Genomic DNA, 26,693 nt, shown 5'->3' with positions numbered 1-26,693 from the left:
GAGTAGGAGGAGTTCGGAACAGGCAGGAGGCAAACTGAAGCACCCTGCAATCCTCGGCGGTATAAGATGCACCCCAAAAATTGGAAAGGTGTATCTCACACGTACCGATACAGACTATCCCGCAATTTAATTCTTTTTACCCCAAGGGTGTAGATTGAATAGTGGAATAGAAAATATGATATCAAAAGGTGTATCTATCTCACACGTACAGACCCAGACTAGGCCCCGATTACTATTTTTTGTACCCTAAAGGCAGGATGAGGAGTAGGAGGAGTTCGGAACAGGCAGGAGGCAAACTGAAGCACCCTGCAATCCTCGGCGGTATAATATGCGCCCTAAAAATTGGAAAGGTGTATCTCACACGTACCGATACAGACTATCCCGCAATTTAATTCTTTTTACCCCAAGGGTGTAGATTGAATAGAGGAATAGAAAATATGATATCAAAAGGTGTATCTATCTCACATGTACAGACCCAGACTAGGCCCCAATTACTATTTTTTGTACCCTAAAGGCAGGATGAGGAGTAGGAGGAGTTCGGAACAGGCAGGAGGCAAACTGAAGCACCCTGCAATCCTCGGCGGTATAAGATGCGCCCCAAAAATTGGAAAGGTGTATGTCACACGTACCGATACAGACTATCCCGCAATTTAATTCTTTTTACCCCAAGGGTGTAGATTGAATAGCGGAATAGAAAATATGATATCAAAAGGTGTATCTATCTCACACGTACAGACCCAGACTAGGCCCTGATTACTATTTTTTGTACCCCAAAGGCAGGATGAGGAGTAGGAGGAGTTCGGAACAGGCAGGAGGCAAACTGAAACACCCTGCAATCCTCGGTGGTATAAGATGCGCCCCAAAAATTGGAAAGGTGTATCTCACACGTACCGATACAGACTATCCCGCAATTTAATTCTTTTTACCCCAAGGGTGTAGATTGAATAGCAGAATAGAAAATATGATATCAAAAGGTGTATCTATCTCACACGTACAGACCCAGACTAGGCCCTGATTACTATTTTTTGTACCCCAAAGGCAGGATGAGGAGTAGGAGGAGTTCGGAACAGGCAGGAGGCAAACTGAAGCACCCTGCAATCCTCGGCGGTATAAGATGCACCCCAAAAATTGGAAAGTTGTATCTCACACGTACCGATACAGACTATCCCGCAATTTAATTATTTTTACCCCAAAGGGTGTAGATTGAAAAGCGGAATAGAAAATATGATATAAAATTGGTGATTTTTCAATAGCACATGTGAACACAGCAGTTTCTTATGTCAGTCAGCTCTGCTGCAGGCTATGAAGGGGAAAAAAAAAGAAAATTCCCCTTTAAGTTTATAATTTTTAAATAGATTAGTACAGACTATGCCACAATTTAATTTTTTTTAACCCAAAATGGTGTATATTGAATAGTGGAATAGAAAAAAGTGTATAAAATTGAAAATCACTAGCACATGTGAACACAGCAGTGTCTTGTGTCAGTCAGCTCTGCTGCAGGCTATGAAAGGAAAAAAAAAAGAAAATTCCCCTTTAAGTTTATAATTTTTAAATAGATTAGTACAGACTATGCCACAATTTAATTTTTTTTAACCCAAAAGGGTGTATATTGAATAGTGGAATAGAAAAAAGTGTATAAAATTTAAAATCACTCAATAATAGCACATGTGAACACAGCAGTGTCTTATCACAGTCAGCACTGAAGCAAAAACCCTGCACACAACTGACTGCTAAAAATAGATTTTTTTCTCCCTCCTCCTCAGCGGGCAAAAATATTGTGTTCACTGCACCACCCCACACACAGCAAAATTGATGTAGAACACTGACCCTGCCTGTTCTCCAGCCTCGCCCTAAAATGATCAATAAGATCGTTCACTGGCACTGCACAACCAACCCCCCACACAGCAAAATTGATGTAGAACACTGACCCTGCCTATTCTCCAGCCTCGCCCTAAAATGCCCTAATAACTCGCCCTGCCTGCAGCACTCCGACCTGTCCCTGCATTCTTTTCGGACACAATACAAATTTTCACTGTCTGTCCCTAATTAGCATCCAGCACGTATGATGTGTGCTCTCTCCCTAAACTACAGCAGAATGAAGCAGTGCGCTGGGACTCTCGAACTTATAAAGACATGGTCACATGCTTCAGATGGCCAATCACAGCTACTAATACATTAGTAGGCATGGCTGGGATGGCTTAAGGCACACCAGTTAAATGCTTGTTGATTGGTTGTTGAAAGCCCGCCATTAAAAGCGCGCCATTACATACAAACCCGGAAATAAAATGACCGAACACGGATTTTAAACCCGAACATACAGTAAAAATTTCGGGTCCGTGTTCGGGTAATAAAAATCCAATTATTCGGTACGAACCCGAATAGTACAGTCCGTGCTCGCTCAACACTACCAACGAATAAAGGAAAAGCCAAAAGCCTGCAGCACCTGATATTCTGAGGTGGTCTCCCATCCAGGTACTAACCAGGCCTGACCCTGCTTAGCTTCCAAGATCAGACGAGATCAGGCATGTTCAGGGTGATGTGGCCGTAGGTTATCACCATTGCCACCCTTGATCCCTTTGAACTTGGCCATGGCAAGATGGCACCTCAGGAGAAACAAAAAGAAAGCCAACGAATAAAGGAAAAGACATAAGCCTACAGCACCTGATATTCCCAGGCAGTCTCCCATTCAGATACTAACCAGGCCCGACCCTGCTTAGCTTCAGAGATCAGACATTCAGGGTGATGTGGCTGTAGGCGATCACCACTGTCGGCCTCAACCCCTTTGAACTTGGCCATGTTTCTCCTATGTGAATGCCTAATTTACCTCAAGCCATCAAATACTACGTTCTTTGCTGTCAGTTAAACCCATGTGAGCTATTTTTTGGGGCCTATACAGGCCGACACTTACTTCTGTATACTGTGAATGCCTAATGTACCTTCAGCCATCAAATACACTATGTTCTTTGCTGTCAGTTAAACCCATGTGAGCTAAGTTTTGGGGCCTATACAGGCTGACACTTACTTCTGTATCCTGTGAAAGCCTAATGTACCTCCAGCCATCAAATACTACGTTCTGTGCTGTCAGTTAAACCCATGTGAGCTAATGTTTGGGGCCTATACAGGCCGACACTTACTTCTGTTTACTGTGAATGCCTAATGTACCTCCAGCCATCAAATACACTACGTTCTTAGTTGTCATGTAAATTGATGTGGGCTAATTTTTGGGGCCTTTTATGGCCGACGCTTACTTCTTTATCCTGTTAATGCCTAATGTACCTTCAGCCACAGAATACTACGTTCTTAGCTGTCAGGTAAACCCATGTGGGCTAATTTTTGGGGCCTTTTACGGCCGACACTTACTTCTGTATCCCGTGAATGCCTAATGTACCTTCAGCCACAGAATACTGTCAATAGCTGTCAATTAAACCCATGTGGGCTAATTTTTGGGGTTATACAGGCCGACACTTACTTCTGTACCCTGTGAATGCCTAATATACCTTCAGCCACCAAATACTACGTTCTTAGCTTTCAGGTAAAGCCATGTGGGCTAATTTTTGGGGCCTTTTATGGCCGACACTTACTTCTGTATCCTGTGAATGCCTAATGTACCTTCAGCCACAGAATACTATGTTCTTAGCTGTCAGGTAAACCCATGTGGGATAATTTTTGGGGCCTTTTATGGCCGACACTTACTTCTGTATCCTGTGAATGCCTAATGTACCTTCAGCCACAGAATACTACGTTCTTAGCTGTCAGGTAAACCCATGTGGGCTAATTTTTTGGGGCCTTTTACGGCCGACACTTACTTCTGTATCCCGTGAATGCCTAATGTACCTTCAGCCACAGAATACTGTCAATAGCTGTCAATTAAACCCATGTGGGCTAATTTTTGGGGTTATACAGGCCGACACTTACTTCTGTACCCTGTGAATGCCTAATATACCTTCAGCCACCAAATACTACGTTCTTAGCTTTCAGGTAAACCCATGTGGGCTAATTTTTGAGGCCTTTTATGGCCGACACTTACTTCTGTATCCTGTGAATGCCTAATGTACCTTCAGCCACAGAATACTATGTTCTTAGCTATCAGGTAAACCCATGTGGGCTAATTTTTGGGGCCTTTTATGGCCGACACTTACTTCTGTATCCTGTGAATGCCTAATGTACCTTCAGCCACAGAATACTACGTTCTTAGCTGTCAGGTAAACCCATGTGGACTAATTTTTGGGGCCTTTTACGGCCGACACTTACTTCTGTATCCCGTGAATGCCTAATGTACCTTCAGCCACAGAATACTGTCAATAGCTGTCAATTAAACCCATGTGGGCTAATTTTTGGGGTTATACAGGCCGACACTTACTTCTGTACCCTGTGAATGCCTAATATACCTTCAGCCACCAAATACTACGTTCTTAGCTTTCAGGTAAACCCATGTGGGCTAATTTTTGGGGCCTTTTATGGCCGACACTTACTTCTGTATCCTGTGAATGCCTAACGTACCTTCAGCCACAGAATACTATGTTCTTAGCTGTCAGGTAAAAAACACGTGGGCTAATTTTTGGGGACTATACAGGCCGACACTTACTACTGTATCCTGTGAATGCCTAATGTACCTTCAGCCCACCAAATACTACATTCTTAACTGTCAGTTAAACCCATATGAGCTAATTTTTTGGGGCATATACATGCCGACACTTACTTCTGTATACTGTGTAAATGCCTAATGTACCTCTAGCCATCAAATACTATGTTCTTTGCTGTCAGTTAAACCCATGTGAGCTAATTTTTGGGGCCTATACAGGCCGACACTTACTTCTGTAAACTGTGTGAATGACTGTTGTCTAAAACCGGCCATTTGGGCTCCAATGGCCTGAAAAAAAGTTTTTGGTCAAAATTACTCAATTTTGGTCTCCAAGTGTCTAAAAAGCCTTTTTTAGTCAAAATAACTGCATTTGGTCACCAAAGGTCTGAAAAAAGTTTAGTCAAAATGACTATATTTTTGTCTTTTAGAGCCTTAAAAAGACGGTTTTAGACAAGATTTGTCTAAAGCCGGCCATTTGGGCTCCAATGGCCTGAAAATAAATTTCCGGTCAAAATTACTCTATTTTGGTCTCCAAGTGTCTAAAAATCCTTTTTTAGTCAAAATAACTGCATTTGGTCACCAAAGATCAGAAATTTTTTTGTCAAAATGACTATATTTTTGTCTTTTAGAGCCTTAAAAAGCCGGTTTTAGACAAGATTTTTGACATTTGGCTCCAATGGCCTGAAAAAAATGTTTTGGTCAAAATGACTCTATTTTGGTCTCCAAGTGTCTAAAAACCTTTTGTTAGTCAAAATAACGGCATTTGGTCACCAAGGGTCTGGAAAAAAAATTTAGTCAAAATGACTGTATTTTTGTCTTTTAGAGCCTTAAAAAGCCGGTTTAAGACAAGATTTGTGTAAAACTGGCCACTTGGGCTCCAATGGCCTGAAGTTCTTTTTGGTTAAAATGACTCTATTTTGGTCTCCAAGTGTCTAAAAAGCCTTTTTAAGTCAAAATAACTGCATTTGGTCACCAAAGGTCTGAAAATTTTTTTAGTCCAAATGACTATATTTTTGTCTTTTAGAGCCTTAAAAAGCCGGCTTTAGACAAGATTTTAGACATTTGGCTCCAATAGCCTGAAAAAAATTTTTGGGGTCAAAATGACTCAATTTTGGTCTCCAAGTGTCTAAAAAGCCTTCTTTTTTTTAGTCAAAATAACTGCATTTGGTCATCAAAGGTATGAAAAACAAATTTAGTCAAATTGACTGTATTTTTGTCTTTTAGAGCCGTAAGACGCCAGTTTTAGACAAGATTTTAGACATTTGGGCTCAAATGGCCTGAAAGATTTTTTTGGTCAAAATGACTCTATTTTGGTCTCCAAGTGTCTAAAAAGCCTTTTTTAGTCAAAATAACTGCATTTGGTCACCAAAGGTCTCAAAAAGATTAAGTCAAAATGAATGTATTTTTGTCTTTTAGAGAATTAAAAAGCCGGTTTTAGACAAGATTTGTCTAAAACCGGCCATTTCGGCTCCAATGGCGTGAAAAATATTTTTGGTCAAATTGACTCTATTTTGGTCTCCAAGTGTCTAACCACTTTACCACAGGAGGATTTTGCTGTCTTACGTCCAGGCCACTTTTTGTGCTTCTGCACTGTGCGACTTTAACTGACAATTGTGCGGTCATGCAATGTGGTACCCAAACGAAATTTACGTCCTTTTTTTTCCACAAACAGAGCATTCTTTTGGTGGTATTTGATCACCTCTGCGCTTTTTATTTTTTGCGATATTAATAAAAAAAGAGCGAAAAATTTGCAAAAAAATGACATTTTCAACTTTGTCTTTTAAAAAATATCCAATATAGTCAATTTATGTCATTTTTTTGGCCAAAATATATTTAGCTACATGTCTTTGACAATAAAAAATTCAATGAGCATATTTTTATTGGTTTGTGCAAAAGTTATAGCGTCTACAAACTATGGTGTAAATACTGAAATTTTACGCAGCTTTAATTTCTGACTGCCTATCTCATTTCATGAAGTGCTAAAATGGCAGGGCAATACAAGACCCCCCCAAATTACCACTTTTTGGAAAGTAGACATCCCAAGGAATGTTCTGAGAGGCATGTTGAGCTCATTGAATATTTCATTTTTTAGTCACAGGTGTTTGAAAAATGACTAAAAAAAATTTTGTTTTTTAACACAAAGTTGTCACTAAAAGAAACATTTCTCACACATGACATGGGTATATGTGGAATGACACCCCAAAATACATTCTGCTGCTTCTCCTGAGTATGAGGATACCCCATGTGTGAGAATTTTTGGGAGCCTAGCTGTGTACGGGACCCCGAAAATCAATCTCCATCTTTAGGTTTTCTAATGGCATACATTTTTGATTTTACTTTCCAAGATAGCACAAAACCCCCCCAAATGACCCCATTTTGCAAAGTAGACACCCCAAGCTATTTGCTGAGAGGCATGGTGGGTCCATGGAATATTTTATATTTTGCCACAAGTTCCGGGAAATATATTATTATTATTGTTTTTTTTTACACAAAGTTGTCACTAAATGATATATTTCTCATACATGCCATGGGTATATGTGGAATGACACCCCAAAATGCATTCTGCTGTTTCTCCTGAGTACAGGGATACCCCATGTGTGAGTCTTTTTTGCAGTCTAGCCGAGTACAGGCCCCCGAAAATCAGTCACCACTTTCAGGCTTTCCAAGGGCGTAAATTGTTGATTTCACTCCTGACTACCTATCACAGTTTCGGAGGCCATGAAATGCCAAGACAGCACAACCCCCCCCCCCAAATGACCCCTTTTCGGAAAGTAGACACCCTAAGCTATTTGTAAAGAGGCATGTTGAGTGTTTTGCAGATCTCACTTTTTGTCACAAAGTTTTGGAAATTGAGAAAAGAGGGAAAAAAATGCATTTTCCTGTTTTTTCTTCATTTTCCAAAAAAAATGAGAGATGCAAAATACTCACCATGCCTCTCAGCAAATATATTGGAGTGTCTACTTTGCAAAATGGGGTCATTTGGGGGGGTTGTGTGCCATCTTGGAATTTCATGGCCCTCAAAAGTGTAATAGGTAGTAAGGAGTGAGATCAACAATTTACGCCCTTAGAAAGCCTGAAGGTGGGGAGTGGTTTTCCGGGTCCTGTACGCGGCTAGACTGCAAAAAAGTCTCACACATGGGGTATCCTTGTACTCAGGAGAAGCAGCAGAATGTATTTTGGGGTGTCATTTCACATATACCCATGGCATGTGTGAGCATTATATAATTTACTGACAACTTTGTTAAAAAAAAAAAAATAATAATAATTTTCCCGAAACATGTGGCAACATATAAACTATTCCATGGACTCATCATGCCTCTCAGCTAATAGCTTGGAGTGTCTACTTTGCAAAATGGGGTAATTTGGGGGGGGGGTTGTGCCATCTTGGCATTTCATGGCCTTCAAAAGTGTGATAGGTAGTAAGGAGTGAGATCAACAATTTACTCCCTTAGAAAGCCTGAAGGTGGGCAGTGGTTTTCTAGGTCCTGTACATGGCTAGACTGCCAAAAAGTCTCACACTTGGGGTATCCCTGTACTCAAGAGAAGCAGCAGAATGTATTTTGGGGTGTAATTTCACATATACCCATGGCATGTGTGAGCATTATATCATTTACTGACAACTTTTTGTAAAAAAACAAAAAAATAATAATTTTCCCTAAACTTGTGGCAAAATATAAACTATTCCATGGACTCATCATGCCTCTCAGATAATAGCTTGGAGTGTCTACTTTGCAAAATGGGGTCATTTGGGGGGGTTTTGTGCCATCTTGGCATTTCCTGGCCTTCAAAAGTGTGATAGGTAGAAAGGAGTGAGATCAACAATTTACGCCCTTAGAAAGCCTGAAGGTGGGGAGTGGTTTTCCGGGTCCTGTACGCGGCTAGACTGCAAAAAAGTCTCACACATGGGGTATCCCTGTACTCAGGAGAATCAGCAGAATGTATTTTGGGGTGTCATTTCACATATACCCATGGCATGCGTGAGCAATATATTATTTAGTGACAACTTTGTGTAAAAAAAAAAAAAACAAATTGTCATTTTCCTGAAACATAGGGCAAAATGTAAAATACTCCATGGACTCAATATGCCTCTCAGCAAATAGCTTTGGGTGTCTACTTTCCAAAAAGGGATCATTTGGGGGGTGTTTGAACAGTCCTGGCATTTTATGCTCAATTTTAGCAACACATCACCCACTCTTCTAACCACTTGAAAATCAAGCCTTTTCTGTGAGTTTTTGTTTACATGAAAAAATATTTTTTTTTCACAAGAAAATTACTTTGAACCCCCAAACATTATATATTTTTTTAAAGCAGAGGCCCTACAGAACAAAATGGTGGATGTTGCAATTTTTTTTGTCACATGTCACACGGTATTTGCGCACACATTTTCCAAACGCAATTTTTGCGTAAAAAAAAACACTTTTTTTATATTTAATGCAGAAATACACTATATACTTCCCAATTGTTTGGTAAATTTAAAAGATGATCTTATGCATAGACACCTAACATGACATGGTTTAAAAATTGCGCACGCCCATGCCACGGCAACAAACTACTTAAGGTTTTAATTGCCTTTAAAAGTCTTTACAGGTTACCACTTTGGACTTACAGAGGAGGTCTACTGCAAGAATTACTGCCCTCGACCTGGCATTCGCGGCGATACCTCACATGCATGGTGCAATTGCGGTTTACATATGACACTAGACCAACGCTTGTGTGCGCATTTTTCGCGCAAGCACGGGGGGACAGGGGGGCTTTTTTTTTTTTTAATTTGCTTTTTTATGTTATTTTGACACCTTTTCTTTCATGTTTTTTTTCTTTAATCATTTTTATTGTTATCGCGGTAAATTTAAATTTCCCCTACGATAGCAATCTGTAGTGACAGGTACTCTTTTTAAAAAAAATTGGGGTCTTTTAGACTCTAGATCTTTCCTCTGACCTTAACGCATCTGACCACACCAAAATTGGTGTGATAAAATACTTTCCCAATTTCCCAATGGCGCTGTTTATTTCTGGCGAAACAGAAGTCATGAATTGCTCGTATCTTAGGCCATAGAGATGATTGGAGCCATTCTCATCTCCAATCAGCTCTATGGTTAGATAATTGAACCACCAGCTGCACTCTCGGGTTAACCGGTGGGACAGGAGAGCCCGAGAAAAACCGTGGAAGGCGGCGGAAGGCGGCAGGAGGGGGGGGGAGAGTCCCCTCCCACTGCATGTAAAAGCAGTCTAGTGGCCAATTATCCGCTAGGATTGCTTATACGTGTAAGCCGACCGCTTGCTTTAAAAAACAATACCAAGATGATGCCTAAATCTGCAGGCATCATCCTGGTATAACCACTCAAAGTCCAGCAACGTACCAGTACATTGCTGGTCCTTGTTTGGCATATAGGTTTTTTTTTCATGCAGCCTGTGGGCTGAACGAAAAAAAAGAGAAGCTATCAGAAATCAGCACAGGAATAATGCGTAGTATTACTCATCATTAGGGTTGAGCGAACACGGACTGTATTATTCGTGTTCGTACCGAATAATTGGATTTTTGTTACCCGAACACGGACCCGAAAACTTTACTGTATATTCGGGTAAAAATCCGTGTTCGGTCGTTTTATTTCTGGGTTTTGCATGCTTTGGCGCGCTTTTCATGGCGGGCTTTCAACAGCCAATCAACAAGCGTTTAACTGGTGTGCCTAAGCCATCCCAGCCATGCCTACAAATGTATCAGTAGCTGTGATTGGCCGTCTGAAGCATGTGACCAAGTCTTTATAAGTTCGAGGCAGCGCCGCTGCGGCGTCATTCTGCTGTTTAGTTCAGGGAGAGAGCACACATCAACGTACTGGCTGCTGATTAGGGACAGACAGGAAAAAAAAAACATTTGTGTCTGGATAGAATTGAGGGACAGGTCGGAGTGTGTTAGGCAGGGCGAGTTGTAGGCATTTTAGGGAGAGAGTCTGCTGATTTTTAGGGTCAGTGTGTTCTACAAACTACAATCGATATTGCTGTGTGGGGTGGGGTTTGCAGTGACCGATCTATGATCTTATCAATCCTTTTAGGAACAGAGTCTGCTGATTTTTAGGGTCAGACAGTGCGTTCTACAAACTACAATCGATATTGCTGTGTGTGGGGGGGGGGGGGGGGTTTGCAGTCACCCGATCTACGATCTTATCAATCCGTTTAGGGACAGAGTCTGCTGATTTTTAGGGTCAGACAGTGTGTTCTACAAACTACAATCGATATTGCTGTGTGGGGGGGGGGGGGTTTGCAGTCACTCGATCTACGATCTTATCAATCCTTTTAGGGACAGAGTCTGCTGATTTTTAGGGTCAGACAGTGTGTTCTACAAACTACAATCGATATTGCTGTGTGGTGTGGGATAGGAGATAGGCAGGTGTCATTGGTCCACATCCATTTTGCTGTGTGTGGGCTGCAGTGAACACAATCTTTTTGGGGTGCAGTGAACACAATATTTTTGGGGTGCAGTGAACACAATCTTTTTGGGGTGCAGTGAACACAATCTTTTTTACCCACTGAGGAGGAGGGAGAAAAGTATTTTTCTATCAGGCACTGTGTGCAGCATTTTTCCTTCAGCTGTGCTGTGCTGAGTGACTGATCATACACTGCTGTGTTCAGTTCACACGTGCTAATATTGAGTGGTTTCAAAAATCATACACTTTTTTTCTATTCCACTATTCAATATACAGTCTTGGGTTAAAAAAAATTAAATTGTGGCCTGCAGCAGAGCTGAATGATATTTGGGGTTTTTGGGGTTCATTTCATACTTCTGAAGATTTGAGGGTGCTGCCTGTTCCATACTCCTCCTACTCCTCATCCAGCCTTTTAGGGGTACAAACAATAGTAATTGGGGCCTAGTATGCTTCTGTACGTGTGAGATACATACACTTTTTTTGATCATATTTTCTATTCCGCTATTCAATAAAAACCTTTGGGGATCAATTAAATTGCGGGATAGTCTGTGTTGGTACGTGTGAGATCCACCTTTCCAAGTTTTTGGGGTTCATCTCATACTTCTGAAGATTTGAGGGTGCTGCCTGTTCCATACTCCTCCTACTCCTCATGCAGCCTTTTAGGGGTACAAACAATAGTAATTGGGGCCTAGTGTGCTTCTGTACATGTGAGATACATACACTTTTTTTGATCATATTTCCTATTCTGCTATTCAATAAAAACCTTTGGGGATCAATTAAATTGCGGGATAGTCTGTGTTGATACGTGTGAGATCCACCTTTCCAAGTTTTTGGGGTTCATCTCATACTTCTGAATATTTGAGGGTGCTGCCTGTTCCATACTCCTCCTACTTCTCATCCAGCCTTTTAGGGGTACAAACAATAGTAATTGGGGCCTAGTGTGCTTCTGTACGTGTGAGATACATACACTTTTTTTGATCGTATTTCCTATTCCGCTATTCAATAAAAACCTTTGGGGATCAATTAAATTGCGGGATAGTCTGTGTTGGTACGTGTGAGATCCACCTTTCCAAGTTTTTGGGGTTCATCTCATACTTCTGAAGATTTGAGGGTGCTGCCTGTTCCAAACTCCTCCTACTTCTCATCCTGCCTTTAGGGGTACAAACAATAGTAATTGGGGCCTAGTGTGCTTCTGTACGTGTGAGATACATACACTTTTTTTGATCATATTTCCTATTCCGCTATTCAATAAAAACCTTTGGGGATCAGTTAAATTGCGGGATAGTCTGTGTTGGTACGTGTGAGATCCACCTTTCCAAGTTTTTGGGGTTCATCTCATACTTCTGAAGATTTGAGGGTGCTGCCTGTTCCATACTCCTCCTACTCCTCATCCAGCCTTTTAGGGGTACAAACAATAGTAATTGGGGCCTAGTGTGCTTCTGTACGTGTGAGATACATACACTTTTTTTGATCATATTTCCTATTCCGCTATTCAATAAAAACCTTTGGGATCAATAAAATTGCGGGATAGTCTGTGTCGGTACGTGTGAGAACCACCTTTCCAAGTTTTTGGGGTCCATCTCATACTTCTGAAGATTTGAGGGTGCTGCCTGTTCCATGCTCCTCCTACTCCTCATCCAGCCTTTTGGGGGTACAAACAATAGTAATTGGGGCCTAGTGTGGTTGTGTACGTGTGAGATACATACACTTTTTTTGATCATATTTCCTATTCCGCTATTCAATAAAAACCTTTGGGGATCAGTTAAATTGCGGGATAGTCTGTGTTGGTACGTGTGAGATCCACCTTTCCAAGTTTTTGGGGTTCATCTCATACTTCTGAAGATTTGAGGTTGCTGCCTGTTCCAAACTCCTCCTACTCCTCATCCTGCCTTTAGGGGTACAAACAATAGTAATTGGGGCCTAGTGTGCTTCTGTACGTGTGAGATACATACACTTTTTTTGATCATATTTCCTATTCCGCTATTCAATAAAAACCTTTGGGGATCAATTAAATTGCGGGATAGTCTGTGTTGATATGTGTGAGATCCACCTTTCCAAGTTTTTGGGGTTCATCTCATACTTCTGAAGATTTGAGGGTGCTGCCTGTTCCATACTCCTCCTACTCCTCATCCAGCCTTTTAGGGATACAAACAATAGTAATTGGGGCCTAGTGTGCTTCTGTACGTGTGAGATACATACACTTTTTTTGATCATATTTCCTATTCCGCTATTCAATAAAAAACTTTGGGGATCAATTAAATTGCGGGATAGTCTGTGTTGGTACGTGTGAGATCCACCTTTCCAAGTTTTTGGGGTTCATCTCATACTTCTGAAGATTTGAGGGTGCTGCCTGTTCCAAACTCCTCCTACCCCTCATCCTGCCTTTAGGGGTACAAACAATAGTAATTGGGGCCTAGTGTGCTTCTGTACGTGTGAGATACATACACTTTTTTTGATCATATTTCCTATTCCGCTATTCAATAAAAACCTTTGGGGATCAGTTAAATTGCGGGATAGTCTGTGTTGGTACGTGTGAGATCCACCTTTCCAAGTTTTTGGGGTTCATCTCATACTTCTGAAGATTTGAGGTTGCTGCCTGTTCCAAACTCCTCCTACTCCTCATCCTGCCTTTAGGGGTACAAACAATAGAAATTGGGGCCTAGTGTGGTTTTGTACGTGTGAGATACATACACTTTTTTTGATCATATTTCCTATTCCGCTATTCAATAAAAACCTTTGGGGATCAGTTAAATTGCGGGATAGTCTGTGTTGGTACGTGTGAGATCCACCTTTCCAAGTTTTTGGGGTTCATCTCATACTTCTGAAGATTTGAGGGTGCTGCCTGTTCCATACTCCTCCTACTCCTCATCCAGCCTTTTAGGGGTGCAAACAATAGTAATTGGGGCCTAGTGTGCTTCTGTACGTGTGAGATACATACACTTTTTTTGATCATATTTCCTATTCCGCTATTCAATAAAAACCTTTGGGGATCAATTAAATTGCGGGATAGTCTGTGTTGATACGTGTGAGATCCACCTTTCCAAGTTTTTGGGGTTCATCTCATACTTCTGAAGATTTGAGGGTGCTGCCTGTTCCAAACTCCTCCTACTCCTCATCCTGCCTTTAGGGGTACAAACAATAGTAATTGGGGCCTAGTGTGCTTCTGTACGTGTGAGATACATACACTTTTTTTGATCATATTTCCTATTCCGCTATTCAATAAAAACCTTTGGGGATCAGTTAAACTGCGGGATAGTCTGTGTTGGTGCGTGTGAGATCCACCTTTCCAAGTTTTTGGGGTTCATCTCATACTTCTGAAGATTTGAGGGTGCTGCCTGTTCCATACTCCTCCTACTCCTCATCCAGCCTTTTAGGGGTACAAACAATAGTAATTGGGGCCTAGTGTGCTTCTGTACGTGTGAGATACATACACTTTTTTGATCATATTGCCTATTCCGCTATTCAATAAAAACCTTTGGGGATCAGTTAAATTGCAGGATAGTCTGTGTTGGTACGTGTGAGATCCACCTTTCCAAGTTTTTGGGGTTCATCTCATACTTCTGAAGATTTGAGGGTGCTGCCTGTTCCATACTCCTCCTACTCCTCATCTAGCCTTTTAGGGGTACAAACAATAGTAATTGGGGCCTAGTGTGCTTCTGTATGTGTGAGATACATACACTTTTTTTGATCATATTTCCTATTCCGCTATTCAATAAAAACGTTTGGGGATAAATTAAATTGCGGGATAGTCTGTGTTGGTACGTGTGAGATCCACCTTTCCAAGTTTTTGGGGTTCATCTCATACTTCTGAAGATTTGAGGGTGCTGCCTGTTCCAAACTCCTCCTACTCCTCATCCTGCCTTTAGGGGTACAAACAATAGGAATTGGGGCCTAGTGTGGTTGTGTACGTGTGATATACATACACTTTTTTTGATCATATTTTCTATTCCGCTATTTAATCAAAACCTTTGGGTATAAACAATTAAATTGCGTGATAGTCTGTGTCGGTACGTGTGAGATACACCTTTCCAATTTTTTGGGCGCATCTCATACTGCCGAGGATTTGAGGGTGCTTCAGTCTGCCTCCTGCCTGTTCCGAACTCCTCCTCTTCCTCATCCTGCCTTTAGGGTACAAAAAATTGTAATCGGGGCCTAGTTTGTGTTTGTACGTGTGAGATACACCGTTTTGTAAAATTTGTCCTATTCCGCTATTCAATATACACCCTGTTTGAGTGTAAAAAATTGAATTGTGGGATAGTCTGTATCAGTACATGTGAGATACACCTTTTTAAATTTGTTTGGCGCATCTCCTTCTACCGCCGAGGATTGCAGGGCGCTTCAGTTTGCCTCCTGTTCCCAACTCCTCCTACTCCTCTTCCTCATCCTGCCTTTAGGGTACAAAAAATTGTAATCGGGGCCTAGTCTGTGTTTGTACGTGTGAGATACACCATATTATAATATTTTTCCTATTCCGCTATTCAATATACACCCTTTTGGAGTGTAAAAAATTAAATTACGGCATAGTCTGTATTGGTACGTGTGAGATACACCTTTTAAATTAGTTTGGCGCATCTCCTTCCCCCGCCAAGGATTGCAGGGCACTTCAGTTTGCCTCCTGTTCCCAACTCCTCCTACTCCTCTTCCTCATCCTGCCTTTAGGGTACAAAAAATTGTAATCGGGGCCTAGTCTGTGTTTGTACGTGTGAGATACACCGTATTATAAATTTTTTCCTATTCCGCTATTCAATATACACCCTTTTGGAGTGTAAAAAATTAAATTACGGCATAGTCTGTATCGGTACGTGTGAGATACACCTTTTAAATTAGTTTGGCGCATCTCCTTCCCCCGCCAAGGATTGCAGGGCACTTCAGCTTGCCTCCTGTTCCCAACTCCTCCTACTCCTCTTCCTCATCCTCCCTTTAGGGTACAAAAAAATTTAATCGGCCTAGTCTGTGTTTGTACGTGTGAGATACACCGTTTTTTATCCTATTCCGCTATTCAATATACACCCTTTTGGGGTAAAAAACATTAAATTGCGGCATAGTTTGCATATTTGACTGTGAGATACACCCGTGCGATACTGTTGTTGTTTTGTTCCGCTATTCAATAAACACCTTTCTAGGGCAAGATCTTAAATTACAGAAATATGAGGAGACCGTCAAATAGGGGCCATGGCCTGGGTCGTGGTGCTGCTGGTAGAGCTCCTGTTGCAAGGAGAGGACGTGGTCGATCTGTGCCAGCTACACGCACAAGTCAAATACCTTCCTCAAGTGTTAGTAGGCGACAGAACCTGCATCAGTATTTGGTAGGGCATCATACGCCTCTAGAAGTGATGAGGCCAGAACACAGAGAGGCGATAATAGATTGGTTTGCTGCTGACAGTGCCTCCAGTTCCTTCACATTGTCTCCCACCCAGTCTACTGCAGAAAGGTCAGAGTTGGCACCTGCAGCCGATGTCCACCCGTCTTTCACCTCACCCCCTTGCAAATCAGGCAAGCAGTCTGAGCCCCAAGCCATACAGCAGTCTCTTGTTCTTTTTGAGGACTCTGTCAGCAGGGTTTCCCAGGGCCATCCACCTAGCCCTGCCCCAGAAGTGGAAGAGATTGAGTGCAGCGATGACCAACCACTCATTTCTCAAGATGAGTACATGCAAGGACCATCGCAGCACGTCTCCGATGATGACGAAACGCAGGTGCCAACTGCTGCGGCGTTCAGCTTTGTGGAGACCGACAAGGAGGGCAGGGGTGAAGACTGGGTGGAAGATGATGTGGAGGACGATGAGGTCCTCGACCCCACATGGAATGAACGTCATGCAGGTGACCTGAGTAGTTTGGAGGAAGAGGCGGTGGTTGCACAGAGCCATCAGCACAGCAGAAGAGGGAGCAGGGTACAGAAGCGGAGCGCCCGTGCCCTAGACACTACGCCTGCTACTGCCCAACGCAGCAAGGGAACGAGCGCACCAAAGTCAGCTCAAAGGAGTTCTCTAGCGTGGAAGTTCTTTAGAAAATGTGCTGATGACAGGACACGAGTGGTTTGCACCCTGTGCAATCAGAGCCTGAAGCGAGGCATAAACCTTCTCAACCTGAGCACAACCTGCATGATCAGGCATCTAAGTGCAAAGCACGAGCTGCAGTGGAGTAGACACCTTCAAAACCAAGAAACGTCTCTGGCTCATCCTGCTTCCTCTTCTGCTGCAGTCTTGGCCGCTCCAGCCACATCTGTAGTGATACCGGCACCTGCCACCCCGCAAACAGACGATCTGTCAGCAACACCACCACCTGGGTCACCAACCATCTCCACAATGTCCCGTGGAAGCGTTCAGCTTTCCATCTCCCAAACACTTGAGAGGAAGAGGAAGTACCCCCCTACCCACCCACGATCCCTGGCCCTGAATGCCAGCATTTCAAAATTCTTGGCCTTTGAAATGCTGTCATTCCGTCTGGTGGAGACGCACAGTTTTAAAAACCTTATGTCGGTGGCTGTCCCACAGTACGTCGTGCCCAGCCGCCACTACTTTTCCAGGCAAGCCATCCCTTCCCTACACAACCAAGTGGGGGAAAACTCCCTGAGGAAGTCACGTGACCTCGTGACGTAACGCGTAGGAGGAGCCGGAAGTGACGTTACAACGGAGCCCGATCTCCACAGCGGCGGCTGGTTTTTTTGTTTACATGCTGAATTATCATGCCAAAATTGTAAGTGCAAATCTTTATATTTTAATAAATGAGTTGGATATACTGCACCATGAATAGTCTTTGTCTCTGAGGCACACTAAAGACCGGACAAGGAGGATAGTACTAGAAAAACGATCAAGACAAACACTTATAGGAATCCAAGAAATCAGCTCCATTAAGAGAGTAAGGATCCAGATTGAGAGAAACTGAGTCTATCGTTGAGCTTGGATAGATACCAAAGGCATATTGATCTTGCCTATAAGGTGAGAGGCTAGAGCACTTAGAGGTGACACACAAGGTGAAGGAGATCACAGTCACTTAATTGCATGAGTGAAGCACGGATATAAGCGAGGAACGTATTCACACAAGCTTTTTTGGATTTTCTCTATATATATATTTAAAATTTTTTTTTCTTTTTTTGGACTATCTCAGTTGATATTTGTATTTGAAGGATTGCAATTGAACTGTTCACAGATATCTCTTCCAGAACCGTTTTAATAGAAATTGCATGTAGCACTTTATTTTGAGCACATATATATCTTTTACTGTTTATGAATCAGATTGAAGACTAACACTGGATTTATATATTTTATTTATTAATGTTCACTGGCAAAGAAGAAGCATTCTGATATTCATTTATTTATCTATTCATTTATTGATACACACATCGAAAACATACACCGTATTCATATATTTATTTATTTGTAAAGAAGAAAAACCTTGATATTTATTGATCTATGTATTTATAGACACACGCATTGATCTGATTGACACACCTGCACTTTCATTATCTAATTTTTTTTTGGAATATAAATGTTATATCTATCACGCCGAGCACTTTCAAATCAAGATTTACACACACCACTGCCACCAACCCAAATAGAGATCCACGAGAGCTGATCCTTGAAGCGCACCACTACTCCTTTAATTATATCGTTTACTGCTTTAGTATCAGTCCCAGTGGCGCTGCAGCAGGGATTCTCTTGCCACCTCAGATAGCGCAGGGATCACACACACCCCTTGATAGATTGCAAGTGGGGGAAAAAATCAGGTGTGCACTGCGCAACGCCATCTGTGCCAAGGTCCACCTAACTACCGATACGTGGACCAGTAAGCACGGTCAGGGGCGTTATATCTCCCTAACGGCACACTGGGTAAATGCAGTGGCGGATGGGCCTGAGGCGGATAGCAATTTGGTGCATGTCCTTCCACCACCGAGGATTGCAGGGCGCTTCAGTTTGCCTCCTGTTCCTAACTCCTCCTACTCCGCTTCCTCATCCTCTACCGCCTCCTCATCCGGACAGCGTAACACCTTCACCACCAACTTCAGCACGGCCACGGGTAAATGACAGCAGGCAGTTTTAAAACTTGCCTGTTTGGGGGACAAACCACACACCACGCAGGAGTTGTGGAGGAGCATGGAACAGCAGACAAATGAGTGGTTGCTGCCAGCGAGCCTCAAGCCCGGCCTGGTGGTGTGCGATAACGGGCGAAATCTCATAGCAGCTCTGGGCCTAGCCGGTTTGACGCACATCCCTTGCCTGGCGCATGTGCTGAATTTGGTGGTGCAGAGGTTCCTTAAAAACTACCCCGATATGTCAGAGCTGCTGCAGAAAGTGTGGGCCGTCTGTGCGCACTTTCGGCGTTCTCACCCTGCTGCTGCTCGCCTGTCAGCACTGCAGCGTATCTTCGGCCTTCCCGCTCACCGCCTCATATGTGACGTGCCCACAAGGTGGAACTCCACCTTGCACATGCTGGAAAGACTGTGCGAGCAGCAGCAGGCCATAGTGGAGTTTCAGCTGCAGCACGCACGCTTGAGTCGCTCTGCGGAATAGCACCACTTCACCACCAATAACTGGGCCTCCATGCGAGACCTGTGTGCCTTGTTGCGTTGTTTTGACTACTCCACCAACATGGCCAGTGCCGATGACGCCGTTCTCAGCTTAACTATCCCACTTCTATGCCTCCTTGAAAAAACAATTTGGGCGATGATGGAAGAGGATGTGGCACAGGATTTTGAGGAGGAGGAGGAGGAGGAGGATGAAGAGGTCACATTTCCAAGGCTTTCAGGGCAGTCATTCGCAAGGGGCTCCAAGGGTGGGTTCCTGCACACACAAACGCCAGGGACACAATTGTCCAGCAGGGGCACAGTTCTGGAGGATGAGGAGGAGGAGCTGGAGGAGGAGATGGAAGCATGTTCACAGCAGGGTGGCACCCAGGCCAGCTCATGGCCATCACTGGTGCGTGGCTGGGGGGATACAGAGGACACGGACGATACACCTCCCACAGAGGACAGCCTTTCGTTGCCTCTGGGCAGCCTGGCACACATGAGCGATTACATGCTGCAGTGTCTCCACAACGACCGCCGAGTTGCCCACATTCTAACTTGTGCTGATTACTGGGTGGCCACGCTGCTGGATCCCCATTACAAGGACAACGTACAGTCCTTAATTCACTCACTGGAGCGCGATCGCAAGATGCGTGAGTACAAGCGCACGCTGGTAGACGCGATGCTGCTGGCATTCCCACCTGACAGCGGGGCCACAGTGGAAGCACAAGGCAGAGGAGGAGGAAGAGGTCGCCAACGCAACCAGGGCACCGCCAGCACCTCAAAAGGCAGGGTTAGCATGGCCGAAATGTGGAAAAGCTTTGTCAGCATGCCACAACAAACAGCAGCACCAGCAGCTCATATGGAACGTCTTAGCAGGAGGCAGCATTTTACCAACATGGTGGAGCAGTATGTGTGCACATGCCTACATGTAGTGAATGACGGGTCTGCCCCCTTCAACTTCTGGGTCTCCAAATTGGGCACATGGCCTGAGCTTGCCCTTTACGCCTTGGAGGTGCTGGCATGCCCTGCAGCCAGTGTATTATCTGAACGGTTATTTAGCATGGCTGGGGGCGTTATCACAGACAAGCGCAGCCGCCTGTCCAGAGACAATGTGGACAAGCACACGTTCATTAAAATGAACCAGGCATGGATCCCACGGGACTTTTCCGTACCTTGTGAAGAATAGCGATGGATACCGACCTTACCCACCCATTGTTCCATTTTTGCTCTTTCTCACTCTTTTGGGGTGTACCCTCATTTCAAATTTGTGAAAAGAAGCAGTGTTGGCTACCTCGTCCTCCTCAGGGCCAGATTAATGTAGGGGCTGTTGGAGCTGCAGCTCCAGGCCCCTACCTTTTATATAGGCCCCGGGTTGGCCATATTCACTGTTACTGCTCTTCTGTCACTTGTAAACACAGAAGTCTGGCTTCTATGCTCGCTTCCCCAGGCAGCTCCCTCAGAACCTCCCCACACAGCACGAAGGCCGGACAAGGAGGGACAGTTGCCGATGCATGGATGTGTTTATGGGCTTCAGAGACAGCATCCCATGTTGAATTAGGCATGCATGGCTGCACCCTTCCTCCTCTGGGTGCATGCCAAGGCACGGCCCTTAAGGCCCTTCAAAATCCTCAGCACCAAGCCCATGATGCTCTTAATCCGGCCCTGGTCCTCCTCCACCGCCGCTTCCACCTACACCGCCCATAGGTTTGCGCAGCCTATTGCATTAGGGTGTGCACCCCAAAGTTTAAATACACATGCATGTGTTTGCCTACATGTACATGGCCCCGATACATTACTCTCCCTGCTGGCAAAGTGAAATAGAGCAGAGCAGGTCCGAGGGAGATCTTTCCCATCTCCTCACTGGCAAACAGAGCGATAATGCTAATGTGCCCTAGGGGATTAGGGTGTGCCCAGGTACACCCGGCACACCCTGTGCGCACGCCTATGACACCGCCACATCCACCACCACCTCAACCTCCCTCCTACTCCATATGGGCCTCGTCCTTCAGAGATGAAGAACATTGTTTTATTTTTCTGTTTTTTTTTTGTTGTTTTAAGTTATTTCCCTATCCACATTTGTTTGCAGAGCACTTGCCATGCTCTTAAATACGTTTTGCTGCCATTTGCAGCACTCTAGCCCTTTCCTTTGGTGTTTTAGAGACATTTTAGTGCCTGAAAGTTCGGGTCCCCATTGACTTCAATGGGGTTCGGTGTCCGGGAAAAGTTCGGCCGAACCCGCCGAACACGGACATCCAGGTGTCTGCTCAACTCTACTCATCATTAACCACCCAAACAACCACCCACTGAATTTAATGATGGGTATACACGACACTATCCACGTATACCAAAATAGGATTTTAACTGCAGTGCTGAAATCAGAAAATCACCACAGCTGCTGCCAGCAAAGGTATCCATATATGCTGAGCGCAAACACTGTTTGTGTCAGAATATATAAAATCAATGCCGTGGCAGCCGACGAGTACCTGCAAGAGAAACAGGTCATAAAAGAATGAAAAAACATAGTACATTAAAAGTACAGTAGGAAGTGTAGAAGAACATAAAAAATTACTGAGACGACAACTATTTTTGGATTTTATGTATTTTTTTCTTCTTCAAACGTTAGAGTTCCAGGTTCCAGGTTGGGGGTCTCTCAAAATGACGATAGCCATCGAACATCTTTTGAGACCCTGTGTAAATGTGCCCTAAACTGTGCCGTGCTGTACCCTACGCTAATAATCCACTAGTGTGTGGTAGCGACGGAAACAGTCACAGTGGCAAAGACCAGTTCGGTCAGGACAGTCGGGACAATAATTGCGGGTGTCACGCATCAATCCGCGCTTGCTGCAGACACGGCATCTTTTTTGGGGGTATCGTTGGGTAGGGGTACTCGGGAGGTATTGCGTAAAATGCCTCTCATGCAGCCGGCTCACTGTATCTGGTTGGGGAATTGGGGCAGGAGCACCAGCTGGATACAGGAGGGCTCTGATTATCTCTTCTTGGAATTGAAAGAAGGATAATGTTCCGGCAGGCGCTTTGTATAAGACAAAAGCGTTGTAAATAGCCAATTGAAATAGGTATACAGACACTTTTTTGCAATTAAGTACAGTCCCATCATCTGGTCGTTGAAGTCCACCCCTCCCATTTTACGGTTATAGTCGTGGACACTCATACAAAAATGTGATGCGCCAGAGATACACAATTAATAAAAGTGATATGACATAAATAATTGTGAAAAAAATCAAGTCCGTAAGGCACACAGTGGTGCTCGTGCTCAGAACCAATATATAGTGTCCCAGTGTTCAATAAAAAATCATATGGTGACAAATAACAGCAAATTGTGAACACCGCTACGTGAATCCCTCCACCAGATGGAATGGCCTCTCACCTTCCTGCAAGACCCAAACGGGCCAGCAAATGCATATAACAAAGATTATAAGACTCCAGGAAAGGACCTCCCTGCTTGTCACCTCCGGGGATCACGGGACATAGATGGGGAAAAAGATATGGCAAAATCTAGTGCTCTCTCCACAAGACCAAGTCCTGAACTTCTCATGAGTCCTGAATTCATTTGATTCATTCATATTTGATTTGCGCTGATTAGATCGCACGGTGCCACAAGCGCCAATTTGAAATTGAAAGAGATGTCTAAAAAGTGTCACGCTTGTATAGAAGTTGTCCACGTACAAGTGGTACCCCTTTCCGAATAAGGGTGACACCAAGTCCCAAACTATCTTGCCGCTGCTCCCTATGTAGCCTGGGCAGTCGGGGGGCTCCACAGTGCTATCTTTTCCCTCGTAGACACTGTTTTGTGGCCCTGTCACAAAACTTATACAACTTGACCCCGTATCTGGCACACTTGCTGGGGAGGTACTGTTTGATAGTAAGGCGACCAGTAAACTTAATCAGGGACTCGTCAACACAGACATCTTGTTGGGGGGTAAACAAGGCTGCGAACCGCTGATTGAAGTGGTCTACGAGGGGCCGAATTTTGTGGAGCCGATCATATGCAGGGTCTCCCCGAGGATGACAGAGTTCATTGTCGTTGAAATGCATGAACCAAAATATTTGTTCATATCGAGCCCTGGACATAGCAGCAGAGAACACGTACATTTGATGAATTTGGTCAGTGGACCAATATAACCGCAATTCATTCTTTTTTGTAATGCCCGTGTTGAAGGAAAGGCCCAGAAAGATTTTAAACTCGGGAATAGTAATAGGATTCCAGGCGAATGGCCTGGCAAGGGGTGAATTTGGGTTGGCGGCGATGAATTGTTGAGCGTACAAATTTGATTGGTCCACCATAGATCTGAAAAGATCTTCAGTGAAAAAAAGCTCAAAAAAGTTTATGGGATTAAAACCAGCTGTTTCCACTTGGATTCTGGGTTGGGCGGTGAATTACAGTACAGTGAAGTTCTGGCGCTGTGGAATCTGTGGGCTGCCAATTAGGATATGCCAGCACTTCAGGGAGGACACTATGGGCTCTACGGGCCTGTCATCGGATACGCGGTGGCTGCGGGCCACGACTCGTGCTAGCCACCGCACCAGCTTCAACTGCACTTAGGTGACTCGCCACGTCACCAAGTGATACTGCAGTGCTGGTTGAAGGTCCAGGGTGTACTAGGCCGCTCATGCTTGCCAGATCATGAGAAGTGTGAGCGACACTAGTACTGGCACTCTGCTGCATACGAGAAACTCCCGATTCTTGCAAGTCAGCAATTCCAGAATGGGGTCGGGTACACCTGACCTTAGCAGGGACCCCTCTGTCATCGGAGCTATCTGTCAGGGAGCCGCTGCTGTCATCTGGTTCGTATATTGACCCTGATTCTGCCAGTGAGGCTTCCCCATCGCTCTCACCTGACATGGCCATTATACTGTAGACCTCTTCACCACTGTACCAACGTTTTGTCATTTTAGTAACTAAATTTACCGGTACAGTAGTGCGACTACTAGGTAATAAAAGCATCTGGTTGTCGAGGACTATTTGGTCGCTACAAAAAAAACTGCTAGTGCTAACAGAGATCAGGCCTGACTCTGCTAACGCAGCGGTTTTGTGTGATTTGTGTTTTTTGGAAGTGTCAGTAATCTATTGATTACTACACTTGCCTGGGTAAGGTGGTCTGGGCAAGGGAGCTAAACGCAGGTGCTAGCAGGAATCAGCGCTGATTGTGCAAACACTGCATTTTGGGAACACTAAAATATGAGGATGCTAGTATAGTTTTGATCAGATCAGCTATTGATCTGTTCAAACACTATACTAGTATTGGAGGTGTGTGTGTGTGTGTATGTGTGTTAGTGTACTTGACTCTAACTGACGCTAAGTAACGGTGGTGTAGTGGGACCCTGACGCTAACTAGCTAGCCTAAGTTGTCGGTAATCACTGTATATAGTGAACACTGTGACAGGGCAGTGAAGGGGTTAACTGGGAGAGATCAAGGGGTTAAACCTTTATAAGGGATAGATGGCGGGTGGCCTAAACCTATTTGGGCTTATCGCAAGCGCAAATTAGGGTCACAAGTGACACTAAATACAGTGATCAGTAGTTATCTGATTTACTGTATATATTAGTGCACTGTGTTATAGGGAGTGAAGGGGTTAACTGGGGGAGATCAAGGGGTTAAAAGTTTATTAGGGGATAGGTGGTGGGTGCCCTAACCCTATCTGGTCTTAGTGCAAGCGCAAATTAGGGTCACTAGTGACACTAAATACAGTGATCAGTATTTACCTATATACTGTATTTAGTGCACAGAGTAATAGGGAGTGAAGGGGTTAACTGGGGCTGATCAAGGGGTTAAAACTTTATTAGGGGATAGGTGGCGGGTGCCCTAACCCTATTTGGGTCTAACGCAGGCGCAAACTAGGCTCACAAGTGACACTTATACAGTGATCAGTAAAATATCTGTATACCACTGTATATAGTGTTCACTGTGAGGGGTTTGTGGGTGATCAGGGGGTGATCAGAGGTGATCAAGGGGTTAAATGTGCGGTGTGTCAATGTGCTGTTTGGTGGAACTCACGTTTTTGATGTCTCTCTGTCTTCTCCTGGAACCGAAAGGACTCCAGGAGGGACAGTGACATCACTTCCCCTGCCTGTGTTTACATTACACAGACAGGGGACAGATTTCCATTGGCTGGGACTGATCGCCAGACACTGACCAAAAATCATTGGTCAGTATCTGGTGACTGATCGGTTCCCTACCGAATCCGATCGGAATCGGAACCCGCGGCACGCGGGAGCGCGCTCTGGGAGCCGAGATCGTGCCCGACGTAGGTCTACGTCGCTGGACGGGATCATGCCACACTGCCGCAGTAGTATCAATGTAAGCGGTCGTAAAGTGGCTAAAAAGCCTTTTTTTAGTCAAAACAACTGCATTTGGTCACCAAAGGTCTGATAAAAATTTTTTGTCAAAATGACTGTATTTTTGTCTTTTAGAGCCTTAAAAAAACGGTTTTAAACAAGATTTGTCTAAAACCGGCCATTTGGGCTCCAATGGCCTGAAAAAAACTTTTTGGTCAAAATGACTCTATTTTGATCTCCAAGTGTCTAAAAAGTCTTTTGTAGTCTAAAAAAACCTGCATTTAGTCACCAAAGGTCTGAAATTTTTTTTAGTCCAAATGACTATATTTTTGTCTTTTAGAGCCTTAAAAAAGCCGGTTTTAGACAAGATTTTAGGGCTCCAATGGCCTGAAATTTTTTTTGGTCAAAATGACTCTATTTTGGTCTCCAAGTGTCTAAAAAGCCTTTTATAGTATAAATAACTGCATTTGGTCACCAAAGGTCTGAAAAAGAATGTAGTCAAAATGAATGTATTTTTGTCTTTTGGAGCCCTAAAAAGCCGGTTTTAGGCAAGATTTGTCTAAAACCGGCCATTTGGGCTCCAATGACCTGAAAAAATATTTTTGGTCAAAATGACTCTATTTTGGTCTCCAACTGTCTAAAAAGCCTATTTTAGTCACAATAACTGCATTTGGTCCCCAAAGGTCCGAAAAAAAATTTAGTCAAAATGAATGTATTTTTGTCTTTTAGAGCCATAAAAAGACGCTTTTAGACAAGATTTGTCTGAAACCGGCCATTTGGGCTCCAATGGCCTGAAAAAAAATTTGGTCAAAATGACTCTATTTTGGTCTCCAGGTATCTAAAAAGCCTTTTTTAGTCAAAATAACTGCATTTGGTCACCAAAGGTCTGACAAA

This window comes from Pelophylax lessonae (assembly GCF_965119305.1).
Source record: "Pelophylax lessonae genome assembly, chromosome: 9".
NCBI classification, from domain to species: Eukaryota; Metazoa; Chordata; class Amphibia; order Anura; family Ranidae; genus Pelophylax; species Pelophylax lessonae.
Note: the sequence above shows the minus strand (reverse complement) of the source record.